The sequence below is a fragment of the Sebastes umbrosus genome, chromosome 11 (assembly GCF_015220745.1).
Source record: "Sebastes umbrosus isolate fSebUmb1 chromosome 11, fSebUmb1.pri, whole genome shotgun sequence".
NCBI classification, from domain to species: Eukaryota; Metazoa; Chordata; class Actinopteri; order Perciformes; family Sebastidae; genus Sebastes; species Sebastes umbrosus.
Genome location: NC_051279.1, coordinates 3,941,171 through 3,962,550, shown reverse-complemented (window position 1 = coordinate 3,962,550; position 21,380 = coordinate 3,941,171). Strand labels below are relative to the sequence as shown.

The following is a 21,380-nucleotide window of genomic DNA, read 5'->3' as shown; positions in this document are numbered from 1 at the left end:
CAAAACGAGTTTGCATTAAGGTGTTAATATCGCGTTAACTTTGACAGCCCTAATTACTACATTTTGATTCCAGCTTGCAGATGTCTGAACTGCAGCTTGTAGGCTCTCCTTCACTGAAAGAGTCTGGCTAGAAGTCAGTCTGAATCTCTGATTGCATAATCAGCTGCCGTCTTCGCAAATCAGACTTTAACTCGACACAGGCTGCGAGCAAAAAAATTGAATGAAAGGCAAATCTGGCCGAGAGCTTCTGATATTTTTGTTCATAAAAATCACACGTTAACATTGTGAATATTGGTGCAAACTATCACCTGATTTGCCGTTTAAAAAGATGTGTATCGTCTTTCAGAAAGCCAGACCGTCGTGTGTTTGGCAGCAGTGAGATGAAGACCATAAGACCGACGGGGTTCGTTCCACCTGGCCCATCTCTCAGCTGAATGAGCAGCCAGCATTTCTTCACCGGCAGGATGCTTCAGATAAGAGCCGCACACTGTGTTCATCATGCTCTTCATAGACAGACACTGTAGATTGCATTAATCCCACTAACATTTTGATCCCATGAGCTGAAACGTCGATGGACTTGATTAAATTTACCTATCATTCTGAATAAAGTATGCCTGGACTTATCATTATGTGGGGGCTGGCTTGCTGTACTGAGTGCTTGCTGAGCATTGTAAAATGTATTTTTTTTTTTTATCAATTTGACCTGTTTTGCACCGTTAAAATGATAATGATGTCAATTCAGGCAGCTGACATTCTTCATTGACATTTTACTGTACTAATGGTTCTGAAGCCTTCAAAGCTACGTACAGACAGTGGCCACTTTGTGCCTCAGTGTACTGTGAGGCCTCCCTTAAACAATCTGTTGTATTGGACATAAATATCCTTTCTGTTGGGTTGATTTGATGGTGAACAGCTGATGATTGCTTGTTTAACTGAGCATTGTGAGCAAAGTTTAAACCTTAGTATTATCTTTAACTCCGCTGGAGAGAGTGTTGGGCTCTAAAGGCCCGTTCAATCCAGAAAGCAGCAGACATGAAAGGCATGATCAGACTCAGCAGAGAAAAGAGGAGGGTTCTTTGCTTGTTCAGTTGGCGACGGGCGGCAAATACACTAAATAGAAGCGGTCTAAAATGGCCTCAATCATCAGAGTGTAGGCTAGGCTCTTTGTGGGAGGTACGGCTGGAGGATATGGCCAAAAATGTTATCACAGTATGTTTTTCTTATATTGATCAATGTGGATAATTATCCCAATATACATTTAATAATAATAATGCTCAATTTACAGTTTTAAGAGTATTTTCCTTAGGACAGAACCCTACAGAAACCAGAAGGTTAATTATGGTTTATAACATACAATTATTTATTATCAGACCCAGCGGGTGTACAGTGTATACGACATACAGTACTTCTTGTTGGCCATCTTACAGCTGCACGCTACTTTAATAGGATGTTAACGTGCATTGCTTTATGGGCAGAGCGGGCGCACCAGAGACTTTGGCTGGCTGAGCGATTTAGCCTTATGCTAACTTGAATGGGGATTAAATAATTGAATTGTGTGGCTCTTCTAGACTTTCCAAATCGGACCAAATAGATCAAATTCTGATAGTGAAACAAGTTATTTCGCAGGAGTTGTGACGCTCAAAACAATTTATAGGCTACAGAGTAGGCTACGGAGTCAGCGACAGAGTAATAAGCGACGGAGTAAGCGACGGAGTAAGCGACGGAGTAATAAGCAACGGAGTAAGCGATGGAGTAAGTGACGGAGCAAGCGACAGACTAAGAGGCGGAGTAAGCGATGGAGTAAGCGACGGAGCAAGCGACAGACTAAGAGGCGGAGTAAGCGATGGAGTAAGTGACGGAGCAAGCGACAGACTAAGAGGCGGTGTAAGCGATGGAGTAAGCGACAGAGTAGGCTACGGAGTAGGCTACGGAGTAAGCGAAAGAGTGATAAGCGACGGAGTAATAAGCGACGGAGTAAGCGACGGAGTAAGTGACGGAGTAAGCGACAGACTAAGAGGCGGAGTAAGCGACGGAGTAAGCGACGGAGTAGGCTACGGCGTAAGCGAAAGAGTAATAAGCGACGGAGTAAGCGACGGAGTAAGCGACGGAGTAATAAGCGACGGAGTAAGCGACAGACTAAGAGGCGGAGTAAGCGACGGAGTAAGCGACGGAGTAGGCTACAGAGTAAGCGACGGAGTAAGCGATGGAGTAGGCTACGGAGTAAGCTACAGATTAATAAGCGACGGAGTAAGCGACGGAGTAGGCTACAGAGTAAGCGATGGAGTAGGCTACAGAGTAAGCGACGGAGTAAGCGATGGAGTAGGCTACAGAGTAAGCGATGGAGTAGGCTACGGAGTAAGCTACAGATTAATAAGCGACGGAGTAAGCAACGGAGTAGGCTACAGAGTAATAAGCGACGGAGTAAGCGACGGAGTAGGTGTTGTGGTTGAAGGACACCGGACGGATACGAGGTCGCATTTCTCAGATTACAAAAATAAAAGCGGTAACTTCCTTCTACCTCCACATAAACTCAAATGAAGCAAATATATCGATTCTGGCATTAAAAAATGTAATTCAATGTTTGAATTGTTGTGAATCAATTATTTTCCCACCCTTAATATAAACCAGCCATTGTGATCATTTTGTATGCTATAAATGTAAGGGTTCATCCGAGATCCAAACACACAATAAAGGTGGATTGGTTTAGTCAACAGACGATATCGCCTCAAATGGTTTGTTGAAGATCTCAGAGATGCTCATGTAAGATCCCTCAGGGTGGGTTAATCCATCTCGTAGCCTGGAGTCCCTGCTGCTAATCTGAAGAGCCCCTAGAGGTGCATCAAAGCCCAAAAGGAGGGTGCAGCAGAGGTGAAGTGATCCACCGATCCACATCCACAACAACAGGCATCCACGTCTACTAAGACCTGGAGAACTTTAAAAAAGACAGTAACCAGGGTGTTTTGACAGCTTCCACTCCACAGCTCTGAGATATTCATGACTACATGGCACACCGTCACTGCACTGTCACTTCCCATAAAAGTTCATCAGTGCACATGCTTGCAAACTCCATTAACTACGGGGCCTTCAGAGCCATCGGTGTGTATGAGACAAAAATATGTTTTCACGCATACATCTTCCAGCGGGGATAAAACATTCGCTCATTCTTCACAGCTCACTTTTCAGCAAGTACATGGTGCGTGAACCGCACATGCACAAGGATACACACAAACACACCGGGAGCGCAAAATATTAGGAACGCCTTCCTGATGCTGAGCTTCAACCTCTTTAACCTGTCTCTTCTGCTTCATCCGAATCCACACTCTGTCATGGTTGAGCTAGATTTGTTGTAGCAGATGAAATTAATAAGGGGTCACGTGATCCATCTGTCGTGTCTACTGTACAGAAAGAGCAGGTGTTCCTATTTTCTACACACAATGAACATTCACTCACATTCACCCAGGGGAGTTGACACATGAGCACACATTCACAAGTAAATGATCCAAAAACCTACATGAGATACTCTGACGTTTCCAAACACACATGTATTCGCACTAGGGATGTCCATAATTAACCGTTTAAACCGTTAACCGACATTAAGCATTTTAACCGATTAACGCTATCGGTTAAAACGGTTAAAAGAAATGTTAATAATTAACTCAAAAGCTGAGCGGCTCGTCACTTTAAGGAGAAAAGCTGGTCCACCTTAACAGCCCACATTAAGAGGCGGGGCCGGAGTTGCAGGATACAGGAAGTCGGCTCCGATCTCTGGCTCGCTTGAGCGGAGCGGAGGAGTTGTAGTTTCGTAGCATTTATTCACCGACAAATAAACTGTACACAAACTGCTACACCTACGTTCACAGCTAGAACCCCACCAACAACCTCACACTCACCACCAACACACACACGGTCTGTTGGAAACTCGCTAAAGTTACGCAGACTACGTGTGCGGCGGCGAGCACGAAGCCTCCGGCAACGCTAGAGCTGCTAACGTAGCACAAATACACACACTGTTTGTTGGACACTCGCTAAAGTTATGACAGACACACAGCTGACAACCTGCTAAACTAAACTAAATGTGCGGTGGAGACTTTTACTGGGAAAGTGGCTGCATGACAGCGACACTAAACGCAGCATCGGAGCTGCTAAGTTAACGCTCCCGGACGGTGAACTGGGGACTCCCGTCAGCGAATATCTGTTGTATCCTGCAGCTGGTACGAGGCACAAATCTTGTCGGTTAACGGTTAATAATCGGTTAACGCATTTTTCAAAATGAGCATCCCTAATTCGCACAGACTCACAAACACACACAATTCTATGAATGGGTAAAGAGCAGCAGTTCAGCTGCCAGAAAACAATGTTGAGCTCACAACAAATGCTGAAGCTGAAGAAATAAGGAGGTCCTCTGCAGCCACCTTTACATAGCACTGTAATTCATGACCTGATATTTTTAATTAGAGGAACAGTGTGAGGGTATTTGTATGATCTCAGGAAATATTCACTGGGGGAAAAAAAGCCCCACGTTTGTTTGTTTCATTGCCCTCGCAAATCATTCATTTCCAGTTGTTGCTTTCAGCAGTCTTTCTGTGTGCACCCGGAGGATTAAACAGTTTCTTTGCACACATCTTTTTATGTTTGTATAATGTATGTGTCTGTGTGTGTGTGTGTGTGTGTGTGTGTCTGTGTGTGTGCGTGTGTGTGTGTGTGTGTGTGTGTGTGTGTGTGTGTGTGTGTGTGTGCGTGTGTTTGTCCAGCTGATGCCCGGTTACAGTAGAGGAAAAAAAAACTTTTCTAAAAACTAAAAGTAGTGCTGGGCAATACGGTTGAAATCAATATCATGACATCAAAAGAATATTCTTCCGATATCAACATATATAACCATATGGAAAATGTAGACTGTTCAATGTTCAATGTTCCACTCTTATGAATTGTATAAAACAAAGCTCTTTATATATATATATATATAAAACAGAACCTTCAATAAGTGATTCTCTTTATTGGCTTGGTATTATCAATAACAATCAAACATTAGTCTGTCAAAAAAAAGTTATTTAAAGTTGATATAGGCTACCTGACTTAAAGGGAAAATTTGCCACCTTTATGTGGATGTCCAATCAGTGTTGATGGTAAATTTAGTCAATCGAAGCAATAAATTCTGCTGAGTTCCTACACGGCATTGCCTACATGTAACAGAATGCATTGCGCGCGAGCTTCTGACGCCCAGTTTCCCCACAGGCCATATCCTCTTAAACGTCTGTCTCTGCTGCATTTCTTCAGTCATATAGTCTGGCTCGAATAAATACTAGGGGTGGGGAAAAAATGTATTCATGTATGTATTGCAGTTTTGTTTTATTATTATTGTGAAATCGATTTTTTAAAGCTGCAGTGGGTAGAAATGGAGCAAATATGATTAGAAAAAAATATTTTTATAAAACGGTCACTATATCCTGACAGTAGTGCATGAGACAGGTAATCTGAAAAACAAATCATGCTCCTCTGTGTCCTCCGGTGCTCCTAATGGTATCTGCAAGATTTCACAGAACAGAGGAAAACAACCAATCAGAGCTGATCTGGAGTCTGCCTTCCAGCTGCCGTCTATGAGAGCCGGCTGTCAATCACTCCTGAACTCCGACCAAACGGTCAAACTAGGCAGCGCTGATCAAATATTAATCAATATTATGTTACGTGAATGCCTATTTCTTGCGTAAAATGTTTTCAGAAACATCTTGTAGTGTACTGTTTAGCTGTAAAATGAGAAAGTTTGTGACCCGACAGCCATGTTGAGATCTACTGAGGCAATACCAAGCACCGCCCACCAGCCAGAGCACAGCCAATAGGAACGCTCTCTCTCTGAAATGACCTGTGATTTTCTAAAGCCTGAAAACAGAGCCATGAGGAGGTATAGAAGTCTAGTTTTCTCTCAATACACTTGAATTACAATATGCTGAAAGGTTATTATAGAATTTTTGCCCAATGATGCAAAAAAATTGTTGCCTACTGAAGCTTTAATGCCAGAATTTATATAATTGCTCCATTTGAGTCTATGCAGAGGTAGAAGGAAGTTACCGCTTTTATTGTTGTAGTCTGAGTATCGACATCATATCTGTTTAAAAGAACAAAACAAAGCTACAGCCGGCTGCAGTCAGATATCTAACAGCTAACCTTTATAAATGTATTTGTGATACGTCAAAGTCAAAGTGTGTGTGTGTGTGTGTGTGTGTGTGTGTGCGTGTGTGTGTGTGTGTGTGTGCGCGTGTGTTTGCGCGTGTGTGTGTGTGTAAGACATCATCTACCTCTGAAGTTTGTTCATGTGAACACAGACACGTGTCCCTGTGAACTCATTCATTCATCCCCATTACTGTCACTGATGATGTCAGACACTATGAAGTAATGTCACCGCCCGCTCCCTGAGCTGACCTCGGGCCTCTCCTCCCGTTGTGATTCTGCCACTAATACGAACGGACGTATACCTCCAATGGAAGCACATCCACCTTCACACACACAAACAAGACATAAGCAGCAGGCTTCCAGTGAGCGGCAGCCATTCCTGCCAGATGCCATTAGTTCACATCTTCACTCCAAATTCATGGCAAGTTAAGTGTGAACGCGTAACACTCTCCCCTCCCTGGAGGGTCTGAGAAGTGCGCTTGTGACGGAAAAGGTTTTGCCGTCCCAAATCTGCGAGTCTGCTAGAAAAATTCTTCGTGGGTACCTGAATGACAGATGCTCTCCTGTCCCTCCACAACAATCATCGACCGGGCAAGGCAGCGAAACCCGAGCCCTTCCAGCAGGGCTGCTCAGTAATCACCTGAGGAATACTGCAGCTACTCCAAAGTGCCTGAATGTGCAACTATATGAATGAGAAACAGCGGGGGATTGCTTAAAAGGAGCAGGCAGGGCAAGCTCAGCAAACCTTCCCTGGATAAATAAAGGTTTAAAAAATGCACTCAGAAATTGTGAGATATAAAACTATCAAACCCCGGCAGAGTCAGAGACTGGCTCACATTGTCTTGTTGTTTCCTGCTTTCTTTCTCATTACAACAGAAACACAGTCCAAGAATGAGCCTATATTATGCTGGAAGATTACTGCGTTCATGCTAAGTGCATGCTCTGCCTTTGGGGGACAGCTTGGCATTCATCATTCAGCTCTTCCTGTTTCCCTACAGTATATTAACTCTTCTCCACTCAGTGAGTTTATTCAGTGGGCGAGGTGATGACATCACTTGAAAGATCAGACACAAACCCCTTCCTCGATTAAACCGGTAGAGTCCCTGTTATCGTATCAGATGCTTTCTTTACTGATATATTCTGCGAGCTGAAGTGACAGTGTCCTGCAAACACTGCTGATGAAAATAGACAGGCGAACAAGAGCTGGACACAAACTGACATCTCAGGAATAACGTTGCTGTCCAAGATCACTGCGAATCAAACCTCTGTTTCCCTTTCTGTATGGTGTCACATCCAGAATCTAAAATATACACATATCACCACAGTGTCAGACCCCTCGGCATCACTTTTCAGTCACACTAAACACAGGCTTAATGTTCTGAAGTAAACAAAAACACGTGCTTAGGTTCAGGCAATAAAACCACTATAATAAGGTTTAGGAAAAAAACAACATGGTTGGGCTTACAACTATTACGTTTATACAGTGAGAATGACACTGAACGTTACGAACACGGGGCATGAACGGACAGCTGATTGTAACGTGACAAACGGGACATGAACAGCGGTCTCCTGGATGAAAGACTTGTTTGTTGGACCCATCCATCTCCCCTCCCGTCCGCCCGGTGTGTGTCTTTTCGCTCTTGAAAGCTACATCACCACACTCCCAGCGCACTTTCCCTGAGTTGTCAATCGATTAAAATATTTATATTATATTTAATCGCAATTAATTGCAAATTTTTTATCTGATCAAAATGTACCTTAAAGGGAGATTTGTCAAGCATTTATATATAAATTATATGCTGCTTTATGCAAATGTATGTTTATATTTAATACTGGGAATCAATTAACAACACAAAACAATGACAGATATTGTCCAGAAACCCTCACAGGTACTGCATTTAGCATAAAAAAAAATGCTCAAATCATAACATGGCAAACTGCAGCCCAACAGGCAACAACAGCTGTCAGTGTGTCAGTGTGCTGACTTGACTATGACTTGCCCCAAAACTGCATGTGATTATCATAAAGTGGGCATGTCTGTAAAGGGGAGACTCGTAGGTACCCATAGAACCCATTTACACATTCACATATCTGGAGGTCAGAGGTCAAGGGACCCCTTTGAAAATGGACATGCCAATTTTTCCTCACCAAAATGTAGCGAAAGTTTGGAGCGTTATTTAACCTCCTTCGTGACAAACTAGTATGACATGATTGGTACAGATGGATTCTTTAGGCTTACTAGTTTCATATGATGCCAGTATCTTCTCTAGCTTTAAACCTCAGCCCGCTACAACCTCCAAAAGATCGATTGCATTAATGCGTTAAAGAAATTAGTGGCATTAAAACGAATTTGCGTTAACACGTTATTATCACATTAACTTTGGCAGTCCTAATATTGACGCTGGTGGATTTACATTGTAGTAAATGGAAAGCCCGGTGCGTCTCATACCGACGCTAAAGGGTGCCTTGTACGTCGGTATTTGACGCCCTGGGAATGAGAACAGGCTGTGCAGAATGGCTTTATTTTAAATCTAGTCTTCTGTGTTATAGCTCTCTCAGACCTTGAAGTAAAGGGGTAATTAATAAAACCTCACACAAAGCTGTAGCAGTGTTAACCCAGGTGTAAAATGCTGACTGAACAATATGTTAGCACTGCAAGACATCATTCTAAAATCACCACCATTTGACTCTACACCATCTATAACTTATTTATACCACAAATCTAATATTCTCCTTTGAAACAGCAGATATGCAAAGTACAGCATTTGCCACTTACACTATTCTTTGACCCTTATGAGCACAAACATATGATATATCCCGTGAGAGAAAGCATACAGCAGTTTTCCACTACATTGCATGTGTTACATAAAGCCAGGCTGCAGGACCCGGGGGTCATGACGTGGTGGCAAACCACTTGGATTGTTGCATCTGCAAGGCAACCTTTCACCCATAAATAATGTCATTCGTGTGCCAGAGTTAAAAACAGTTACAAAATGTTAGTAATGTGGTTTGCACCAAACTGTGTGTGCAAATTCTGCAAGGAAAAATTACCAGAAAAACTCATTAGGTGTAATTTCAGACCTCTTACAAAAGAGGTGCACAAGGTGCTACGTTTGTATCTGTGAGAGGACAACTTCTGGCCTTAAATACAGCAATCTTAACACCTCCGAACATTTCAACAACGGGAGCAGTGGGTTAACATTCTCCTCTGGAACACAAAAAAATAATACATCGCCAAAAATGGCCTCTTTGGACGGAAGCATTTATTTCCTTCTTTTCTTAAATGGCACTAGTAAATATTGAATGCTCTTGAGTGGGGTTCGCACTTTCCAAATTTAAACGTGAGAGCGAAGTGAGAACCCAAAATTAAAAGTGTGGTTTTGGCACCCTGCAAGCCCCTCTCATCACCATCCATTCCTACCTGTCTGACAGTGTCGTTAATCACAAACAACAGTCTTACACTGTTATTCTATTACATTCAATCCCATCCAGAAATCACGAGAAAACACAAAGACATCCAATATTAAATTAACATTTCTTCCTTTGCACGCACAAAACTGGAATTATTTCGCAAAAACATAGTCATCTCAACCAGCTATTATTCTAATATGTAATACCTTCAGATAAGGGCACATCTCTCCGGTGCAGTAACATGCCTGGATATGGTATGATACAGTAGAAAACTACTCAAATCGTGTGTGGGACTGTGTGAAAAGGAGGCTAAATTTACCTTCAGCTGTTGAGTGAGCCTGCTAACCTTTATGAGGTCCTTTGAGTGGAAGTAAAACACCACTACACACATATTACACACAATGGCATGAATACACACACAGAGGCACAAACATACAAAGGCGTACAGACAAATATAGTGAACATCACCGTTCTTTGCTCAAATCTACATCTGAAATCGAGGCACCACCTACATAATCTACTGGAAAAACATATTTGATTGAAAAACTGCACAAGGATTGCACAATTAATCGAATTTTGATCGAAACTGCAATCAGGCGCAATATTTGTTAAAGGTGAAATGTGTGCCAAAATACCATTTTAAATTAAATATTTTTGTGCTGCAGAGATTTCCTGACCTACACATCTATGGTATGTATGTATGGTACAGATCTCCACAAAAAATCACACCATAATCATTTTAATATACTTTTTTATTAAAAATGAGAATAATGATCACATCGCAATTGCGGTATCAGTCAAAAATAATCGCAATAAAATGATTAACTGTAAAAAATAAAGCAAAGTATGTTACTTTATAAATGCCAGAGGGTAACTAAGGTCCTTGTTTGACACACAATAGTTTCCCTGCTAAGGCAAAGCGCAGCGCAGTTATCAAAGAGTGCGCAAGTAATGCCATTCACTGTTTCTAGGCAACAGTAACAGTTGCAGGTGTTATCTCATTGGTTTCACTTTGAAATGTCAGCGGTAACCAAGGTCAAAGTTTAAATAATTTTAACTTTTGAGCGCTCTGTGACAATTTGTGTGGGTGGCTTTAGTCCCGCCCACGGTAGATGCGAGCGGAGGAGGCAAGGAAGAGACGCGAGGAGAGAGAAGTCGAGCATTTAACAAAATGAGACATCCTTGCCTCAAAGCCGTCAATTTAAAGCGACGTCAATTAAATGTGACTCGGGGCACAGCTGCATCAGCTGTCCACTGTCACGCCTCTTTTATACTTCGCAGGTGTCGAAAAGACTTCCGCAAAGGATACGCCGGTGTATCCTCGCTTATAGCTCCTCTGGCAAGCCTCCTCGCTCCTCCAGGTACATTTTAGGAATCGGGACGTTCCTTTAAGATGGAGCACTGACATTGATTTCCGGGTCACAAGCCGGAGGAGCGAGGAGATGAGGAGGCACAAAATCGAGAAATGAGAAGAGACCCATGTCTTTTAACAAGTGTTGTCTGCTGCATGTTCAGCTTTGCTATATTTTGTTTATCGTGTTCTACGACTGCTACTCGAAACTTGACAGCCACACATCACAGATCACTACTAATAGTTTTGGTCTTAAAAAAATGCCATCACAATGTCCAAAAGCTCAAGTTCAAATTCCTTGAGAAACAGTCAAAAGCCCAAAGAATTTCAATGGACATAAGACAAAGAGAAGTAACAAATCCTCCCATTTGAAAGGCTGGAACGAGGGAATGTTTGGCATTTTTGCGAGAAAAATCAATAAAATGATTAACTGATTATGAAAATAGTTCAAATCAGAATAATTTTCTGCTGATTAATCGATTAATTTCAGCTCTTAAATGGTTTACATCATAATGTCTGGAAAGTCTGTTGCATGCAAATGACATGTGCATGAACGCAGAGAATCACACATACGTTTAATATACTTTACAAATAAAATATTCTCTATAAAGTCTCTTTTAATACTTTAAAACAAAGAAAGATGCATCTGGTTAATCATTTATTCATTCAATTTCTCTGCCCACTTAATCCTTTTCTAGCACACCTGGGGCTACAGCCTATCCCAGCATGCACCGGGTGGATGGCAGGACACCGGGCAGGTCGCCAGTCCATCACAGGTTGAACTCAGCTAGGCAGACATCCACTCACGCTCACATTTATACCTACAGGCAATTTAGAGTCTCCACTCTGCCTGACTTGCACATCTTTGCAATGTGGGAGGAAACCAGAGAAAACCCACACAAACGTGCAAACTGGAGCACAGGAAGAGCCAAGGATCAAACCTGGGTCTTCTTGCTGTGAGGCGATAGTGTAAACCACTAAACTACCAAACCTGTGGTGCTTACTTTTATCACCACATCAAGAGCGGTGGAATACTGTTTTGGTCATGAGGAGGGTTTTACAGTGACCGATTACTGTAAATGTACGGACCTGTTGGCTCAGGATTGAACCTGCCACTGTCCAAACTAGATGAAACTTGAGTGCTTATTAATTTCTCAATTAATTGTTTGGTTAATAAAATGTCAGAAAATAGTGAAATATATCATCATAATTTCCCAGAGCCCGAGGAAACTACAGTCCATGTAAATGTAAATACATGTAAATACAGTCCAAAACCCAAATATATTCAATTTATAATGATATAAAACAGAGAGAAGCAACAAATCCTCACATTTGAAAAGCTGGAAAACAGCAAATGTTTGGCTTTTTTGCTTGAACAATGACTTAAAGGGATAGTTTGGGTGTTTTGAAGTGTTGTTTTATGAGATACTGGTAGGTGTATTATTTACAGTAGATGACGGTCGGCGTGCCCCCAGCATCGAGAAACAGACAGGAGCACCGGCACTGGAGCAAAGCAATACAGTACTGTGGACGTGGACGGCAGCAAAATGTATTTTAGCCTCCTAAATGAAAGGCTCACCTAAAGAAAAACAATATCCGTTTAAGTGTACGCTTCATTTAGAATATTGAAAGTTGAACGCATCTATACTGTTTTTGTCATCTGAGCTTGCTGGCTTCAGAGAAGGCATAAATAAGTTTCACTTTCAGTTCAGTTCCCCGTCGGCAATGAGAAGGAAAGGGCCGTCTTGTGATGGCAAGATAGAGCGGTGAAAATATTCTAAATAAAGCGTACACTTAAAAGGATATTCATTTTTTTTTAGGTGAGCCTTTCTTTTAGGGGGCTGAAATATGTTTTTCTGCCGTCCCCGTCCACAGCATTGTATTGCTTTGCTCTGGTGTTGGTGCTCCTGTCTGTTTCTTGATGCTGGGGCCACGCCAACCTTCATCTACTGTAAGTAATACACCTACCATGGATCAGTACCTCATACAGCAACACTTCAAAACACCCAAACTGTCCCTTTAATAGATTATCAAAATAGTTCCAGATGAATTTTCTGTAATTTGGGCTGTACCAAATGGCCATTTTTTACATTCAAAGCTTCTATAGATGTTTTTGAATGAAGATTTGAATGTCTGTCATCATATTTAATGATGTCATCACCATAAAAAATTTTGATTTTTTTTTTTTTTTGTTATTGTGGATATATAAATGTAATTTATAGTGCTGTTAGATTGCTGCTAATCCACCCCGTCAGGTGGCTCCCTTTCTGTGCAGCAAGCAGGAGAGCAAACAGTTTTTGACCGCAGTGAGAATGTTGTTTTTGAAAGGCTAAACACCAACAAATATGGATTGAAGCAGAATATTCCATTAGACAAAAACGTGAATTTTGGAAAATCTATCTTTTGGAAGTTATTGGAAATGTTTGAATCACACGAGTTGGAAGCAACCTTACGCAGCTACCACTTGAATCTAATTCTACAAATAGTATAATATTAATAATATAAGTGTAGCTTGGTCTTTATGTGCAGAAATACCGGCTTTAAACAGAAGGAATAGACATGCAAAAAAAAACAAAAAAACCTGCGTAGCATTCGAATGTTGATTTAGAATTTAAATGTCAACATTATGAATGAAGCTTTGAACTTTTCAGTACAGCCCTACAATCGACTAATTAACTAATCGATTAATCGTTTCAGCTGAAGTGGCGAACACTCTGCTTACTCCCTGTTGTGTGCACACAAGTATGAATTTCAGATAGCACACTATACACACACCTATCTCACAAAATATGGTTCCCCCAGGAACTATACAGGATGTGCTTGCTGACACACAATAGTGACATTTCTTGAAAATGCTTTTATTTTCAGCTTCGCACTTATTCTTAACAGTTTTGTCATGGAAATGCTGTCAGTCTAACACCCTGTATAATTAATATTGAGGAAAAAGTTAATTAATTCATTCATTGATATTTTACCAGTCACACCACAATTTTTACATGTCACCATGGCATTGTGCCAAAAATTGCCTCTAATATTAGAACAGAGCTACTCACAGCCATGCATCTGATTACAAAATAATCTACATTTTTAAAGTAACAGTGTGTTACAATAGATGGGTTTCTGTGCAACGTCATCACAGAGATGCCGTGCAGCTAGGAGGCAGAAAAGCAGAGCCAAGCTCCAAAGCAGATGACGAGGAGTTGTTATGTAGTAAACAGCAACAACCCCAGAAAAGATAGATTCAAAATATTCAATATTCCGAGGAGATGACATGCATTTGCTAAAAAAAAAAAAAAGGAGATTATGAATCCAGGCCTGGATACATCGCTATACATTTAGCGAATATAAAGTGATGCAAGTCTTCATTATGGCGCAATTGTAACGGGCCGTGGAAGGTAATGTTAAATAGCATTCATTTGAATTTGAATCGGACATATCGTTATATTTGGCGTTACGTTTCCGACCGAGGGCAAACCACTAACGTTAGCTAGCAACCAGCAACACGCTATTTAAAAGAGAGCCGTCAGGGGTCTAATGTTGATGTTCACCTGCCTGACATACAAAGAGCTGCTGTGTGACTGGTCGTACTAATAACAGGACCAAAATCCAAGTCTCCAGTTTTATATTAACGTTACACCTGTTGAGGAATCGCTCAGGAAAAAGTGTCTGACGGCGCCCATCAAGAGCAGCTCACGCAACTTGACCTCTGACCGCAGTGTCAACCAAACAGACACAGACCCCCAAGTCACATCACACTTATGTCTGAGCTAACGTTACCCATTTCATAAAGCAAATCTCATACTAATGTGAAACGTTAGAATGAGCCGTTTATATCTACACGTGGAGTGTTTCCTCTCTTCACGGAGCCGGCCGACACGTTTCCACAGTAGCCCAGAACGGACAAAACACTGTGTTAACGTTTCCTGCTTGGGCCGAAGTTGATAACGTTACTCGCTCCGAAGTTAACCCTCGCCGTCACTCCACTCAGCCGCCAGGAAACAAGACACGGGAAACCTCGGTTGGTCTGGAGGAGCTGCAGCATTTATTTCTGCATAGACTGCAACTTCCACTGCACATTCGCTTGATATTCTTGATAAACTTGCTTGTTTGCTCACACACATTCGCCGCCGCTCTCTCTCTCTCTTGCTTCGCCACTCACTTCCCACGTACACACACACTCTCAACAAATTACCTACTGTACTTTTACAACAACTGGCTCTAGATAGGGCCATTCGCGTTTTTGCGTCGGCTACCGTTGTTCTCCTAGAGAGCGATGTCAATCTGCAACCTCGCTGCTAGATGTTGCTAAATCGTACACACTGCTCCTTTAAGGGGACGGAGGTGTGGTAACATGCTGCTAGCGAGAGAGCTGATAACTCTCTCTGTTTTCTCAACATTATGATGCATGGAAACCACTACTGTTTACTTGCACTAATATGGCCAAATGTAAAAATAAATGTTCCTAATTTGAGGCAGAAAATGTGCTGTATCATAAACACTCCCGTTGTTTTGTGAAGGTCATAAGTTTCACGCTGATTTCAGAGTTGAATGGAGGCTTGGCTCTGCTGAGCTGGTACTGTACAAAAATTTCCATGACCTGATATGACCGCCTCTCTCTCTACTGAGCTGAAGGAGACTGCAGCATCTCAGCCTCAGACACACAACCAAACATGCACTGTACAAACACAACAAATTAAATAAGAACAAAATTATATAAGCAAACATACACGCACACAATCACAAAGAGGTAAAAATAGAAAAATGTCTGAAATGAATGGCTCTACAGGTGCCTGATTAACACCCCAACAGTGCAGTATAGACTGTTCAGCGTAGCATGCCGAATACTAGACCGAGCAGAGAGCGCCGTATTCCTCATTCACAGATTGATAGCCTGACACTGATGTTTAATCCAGCTTCAGGCTTCAGTGCACAGAGATGTTTTTTTTATTCTATTAATTTCAGAGGCCATTATTTTACAGCCTGTGGTAGCGGCTCTTACTGGCCCTCAAGCTGTTTCAGAGAGTTTCTAAAGGTACTTGAAATGTACTACTTTGAATGTGCATGTCAAAAGAAATGATAAAATCCCCCCAGTGTACTGTATATATACTTTTAATTATGCACATTATTATTTAATATGCAGAGCTTTAGCACAAAATATGTGGAAAAAATATGGATTTCATATTAAATGTAATAAAAAGTGATAGCTTAATAAAAGTACGTATCACTTGGCAAAAAGTAGACTTTGTGAAGTCATCTCAGTTTGAAAACTTTTTATGTGAGCAATAGGTGTCACGTGTTTTTAAATGGCAAATGTGGGAAATACGACTGTAGGAAAAAAAAAAACACCGAACAGAATAGTTGACTATCCTACCAGCGATTTATTTCATTGTCGATTAATCTGTTGAACATTTTCTCAATCTATTAATTGTTTGTAAGGCAGATGCAGTGAAGGAGTTAACCCTGTGGTGATAATGACTGGCTCAACAGAGCAATATGCAATATTATTGCTTTTTTAAATTTTTTGCAAATTACTTAATTTATCCTGATTTTAGTGCTGTATACTGTAAATAAGCTTTATTGTTAGGTTAATATTAGGTATATTGTTGCTTTTTAAATGACAAACATGACAGCAGGTAGAGTACTTGCTTAGCACCTTTACATGTAGGATATGACGGTTGGTCTTTGTGGTACGTTGTTGGACGGCTGGGTAAAAAGTGACAGTGATGAGCGCAGCGTTTTACTTAAAGTTGAACATTTTTCAACATTTGGCGATCAGAAAAAAAACTAACAAACGTGCAGCAGAATAGACGCTCAGTGCATCGTCACGCTGCTGGCGTTTGTAGCATGGTGTAAATACACGGCGCTCCCATCGCAAAGAATTAAAAAAAGCGTTTGTGCCGGTTTCTTGCCATCTCCTGTGGTTAGCTTGTCAATAGCGCGGTATTGCGGTATTGCGGTTATTGCATCAACCCTAGTTGTTTTGTCTATAAAATGTCAGAAAATGGTGAAAAAATGTTGACCTCAAATGTCTTGTTTTGTCCGCAACTTAAAGATATTTGGTTTACTGTCATAGAGGAGTAAAGAAAACAGAAAATATTCACATTTAAGAAGCTGGAATCAGAGAAATTTGACTTTTTTTCTCAAACTAATCGATTAATTGTTGCAGCTCTATACATTACGATTAAATTATTTGAATAGGCATCTGCAAGTATAATGCAGAGAAAACCTTTGAATGAGGGACTAAATAAAATTCCTTCATTCCATGAATTCATCTTTGAAAAAAATAGCCCATCCATTGGTCACCCCATGACTCATACTACTGACATATGTACTGTAACTTCTCACACTGCCTAGGGTATTTGGCTTAAACCTCATAGCTCTGAATCACGGGCATCCATGGGATTGGATGACATCATGCCTGCAAACCTTATGAGCCAACCGTATCCAGAGGGAGATCATTATCCCGGATTGGCAGCCCACTGATTGGCGCAGGAGAGAGGAGGCAGCTCATCCTGACCTTTTTGCTGTGAGTGAATCCTGACAAGATCAATCAAAAGCCAAGGCATTCTCTCTCTCTCTCTCTCTCTTTCTCTCTCTCTCTCTCTCTCTCTCTCTCTCTCTCTCTCTCTGTCTCTCTCTCTTTCTCTCTCTCTGCGAAAACCCATTGAGTCATTCCACTCAGGCTTTGCGGCAGAATTGAATTACCCACCCACCCAAAGTGTAGCTGGATCTAAAAAGCCACTCCTCCCAGCGACTCAGTTCCAGCAGCCCCCATGAATGTAGATTCCCCCAGTATCACCACAGGAGCACTAAAGGCTCTTCGAGGATAAGGGTCCGGGTATTCTTTACTAAAGCTAGATCAGTGTTGGGCAACAGATAGGGGGAAAAAAAGAGGATCAGCTGATAACTGAAGTCTATCTATTAATACTGAACAAAAAGACAGAGAGAGTGACGACACATCTGGACTAAGGATTCATTTATTCTTTGCCAAAAATAAACCATGCAGGGCCTGCCACGGACACTCCACGAAGTAGGAAATTCTTGTCTGTGCGAGCTTGTAAGCGGCCTACCTCACACTGCCTGTATGCAGATGATTTACTATACTATTGGGGCCAAGAATACAAAAGGCCCCAAAGGTGATAAAGAATGCATCTCCAGTAAAATGTCACATCATGTTAAGATCTCTCCTGGGGTATCAGCACTTCCACTTGTTGGATTATCAATGGGTCTATATGGTCACAGTCCCTGGTGTAGTACAGACATATTTTATGCCGCCGAGGTCAGCTATTGATTGACCTCCAGGGTATCAAAGACCTTGAAATGTCTGCCAGATAATATGCGTTTAAACAAGCTTAGTAAGTGACTGCTATGCACCACCCTGTGTGTTTATTCATTGGATCCTTGAACATGCTGATGAATATGTAAAATACTATGTGAGCGCAATCAATTGAAGGTCCATTGAACGTTGATTTACTTCCTATCTGCGAGCCAGAATAATGACATTTCCTCAATATCTTGACATCATTGCATGTCTTTGACAAGAAAAGCTTTGGGGGTACTTGAAAAAAGCTGAATGCACAGTCTTGTTTGACATTTAGAAGTGCTGACTTCACACATCTAGAGGGTATTCGGCCAGCAAATGTAAATCGTCCCTGAACTTGGACAGGGGGTTCTTTGATTCGCGAAACATCAGATCACTAAAGATCTGTCAACACCAGCCGAGAAGCTTTCCGGCTGGAGAATTCAGCCCTAAATGTGTGATTAAAAGCAAATCACTTCTCCCGAATGCTCTTCGCTGGTCGTCTCTGCCGCTAATTCGACACAACACTTGCAAAAAAAGCCGCCGCAAACGCAACTCCAGTGCACTCAGCGCGCCACTGGAGAATGAATGGGCTCTCTCTTTTGACAGATCATCTAGTGCACAGGCCTAGATGAATCTCACGCATGCAGTACAGTAATAGCCTAACAGATGATGGTTCTTGGCACAGCCTGAGCAGTGGAGGGGTGTAAGACAGTCCCTTATGTCACATGGGAGAAAGAGATGGAAAGAGAAGGAGGAGAGGAGTGCTGCAGTGCATTGGTGGTGCGCTGTCTCTTTAACTATGGCCATGCTTGACAGGAGCCGCTGTATCAAACTACTGTAAAATCGACAAGGCCAGGGATAGCTCAGTGGCTGGCTGCTTGCTTCCATAGTGTCCATCTGCACTCATGGATACAGCCATTGTGGAGACAGGAAAAGAGGGAGAGAGAGAGGAGAGCATGTGTGTGTGTGTGTGTGTGTGTGTGTAGTATATGTGTGTGTGGGTGGTTCAGCGTGAGGGGGGTCGACCACAGCGGAGGAGAGAAAAAGAAAAGAAGGAGAAAGAGATAGACTGGAAGGAGGTGTGAGTTTAAGAGAGCGAATGAGGGAGGAAAAAGATTTCGCCAAGATAGGAAGGCCCATCTCTGCTGCTGCTGCCTGCCTCCCACTAACTGCCTGTTCATGTGAGCCGGTACTTGGCATGACTGCAAATGGCTTGCCTGGTACATTAGCTTAACACACTCGTCAATGTGGGCTCAAATACATCTGCAAGATCGCTGAGGTGGGGGTTTTTCTCCCCACTCTCCCCCCCTTCTCCCGTTATGTGGATCTATATCTCATCACAAATCAATGTCACACTAATATCAGCCGTCTTACCACATATTTTATCTGTAGATGTTGAGTCACTGTGCAGCAATAAATATCACGCAGTGTTACATAATCGCTTTGAGTAACCATGGAGCTTCTAATGTATAGGTGGACAGGGGGGATGGATGGAGTGTCTGTCTCGAGTGGATCTGGTTGGCCAAAATACATACTGGGCCTGCAACTAGGGATGCACCGATACCGATACCGATACCGGATCGGATATCGGGCCGATACTGACTCAAATAGCTGGATCGGATATCGGTGACAACGGGGCCAAACTATTCAATTCAATTCTATGTTTATATACTATATACATTATATACTGGAATTTTTAATTCCTGTTTGAATTTTGACCAATTTGTTGCTGCATTAAAAGGGTTTTTAAACCAGAATTGTAATTCCCCGACCAGTCCAGGGTGTACCCAGCTGGGATCGGCTCCAGCCCCCCGCGACCCTGAACAGGATAAGCGGTTACGGATAATGAATGAATGAATGAATGAATGAATGAATGAATGAATGTTTTACAAAGTTAAGAGAAGAATATTTAAGTCCAGCCTGATGTTGCCTTACACATAAAAGAATGATCCCAGTCACTTCCACACAGTGAGGCATACAGCTTATTAATTAAACCCCGGTATCAGATCGGTACCCGGTATCGGCGAATACCCAAAGCCCGGGTAGCGCTATCGGTATCGGGACTGAAAACGTCGGATCAGTCCGAGACATTATTGGGTCAATTTATCCGTCTGAATTGAATTACTGCTGATAGGGCGTGATGTCCGTGGCTGACTATCACCAGCTGATCTGACCGAGCTTCTGGTGAGTGCACAACAGCAGTGTGCAATTTTGAGACAACAATACCCTGAAGGAATTCTCGCAGTACTCAAGTACATAGTGTGCACAGTGTACTACATGGAAGTGTACTAAACGGAAGTATCCAAATTGAGACACAGCAAAGATGTCGTCTTCAAATGGCTTATCATGCCCAATCAACAGTCAAAATACCAAAAGATAATCAATAAATGATTTAAAAAATGTTTCTGCTTTTACATTTAAGGGGACTTTTTAGATTTTACAATACAGTACACAATGCTAGAAGGGTACAATATTTAACACTACTGATGCAGTTATGAAGTTACAACAGATTGGTGCATCTCCGTATTGATATGCCTTACAATCCATCTTACGGCTAAACCCTCAGCAGTCGTACCAAATTGGATAAGACTAAACACTGCTTAGCTCCGAAAACAATGTCTAAAATGAAACACCACTGTGCGATCACAGAGAGAGAGCACTCGGTGCCATCGCTGGCAGGTTTTGAAGGTGCAGCACTGTGTTCACAATTTCCTGGCAATGACTCCCAGAGTGGGCTCGCACACACACACACACGCACACGCACACACACACGCACACAGGCACACACGCACACACATACACACACACACACAAACAGGCAGAGCATCTCACCAACATTATGCAACCAACTTCTATAGCTGCACTTGCACAAGAGGGCATTTTGGCCATTATCTGCTTTGCTCCGAGGGGAATTTAAAAAAGAAAGCAGAGTGAAAAGGAAGCCGAGCGAGCCGCCACAGTTAAATCTGGTCTCTCTTTTCATGTGCAGACCAGATGATGACTCCGGGGGTCACGGCGAAGTCCAGGAGCTGAGTTTTTTCAGGTTGAGATTAATCTCCATTTTTTGAAGACACATATATTGTTCTACATGGGGGTTACAGGTCTGTGAGTACGCGCTTGTATCCACACATGAACCAGCACTCTCTCTCT

General features: G+C 42.1%; 1 protein-coding gene across 8 annotated transcripts in view; it reads right to left on the bottom strand.

Moving 5' to 3' along the window:
• Positions 1-21,380, bottom strand: part of syngap1b (synaptic Ras GTPase activating protein 1b) — a 178,255-nt gene that overhangs the window by 155,321 nt on the left and 1,554 nt on the right. The gene's annotated exons all lie outside the window — the stretch shown is intronic.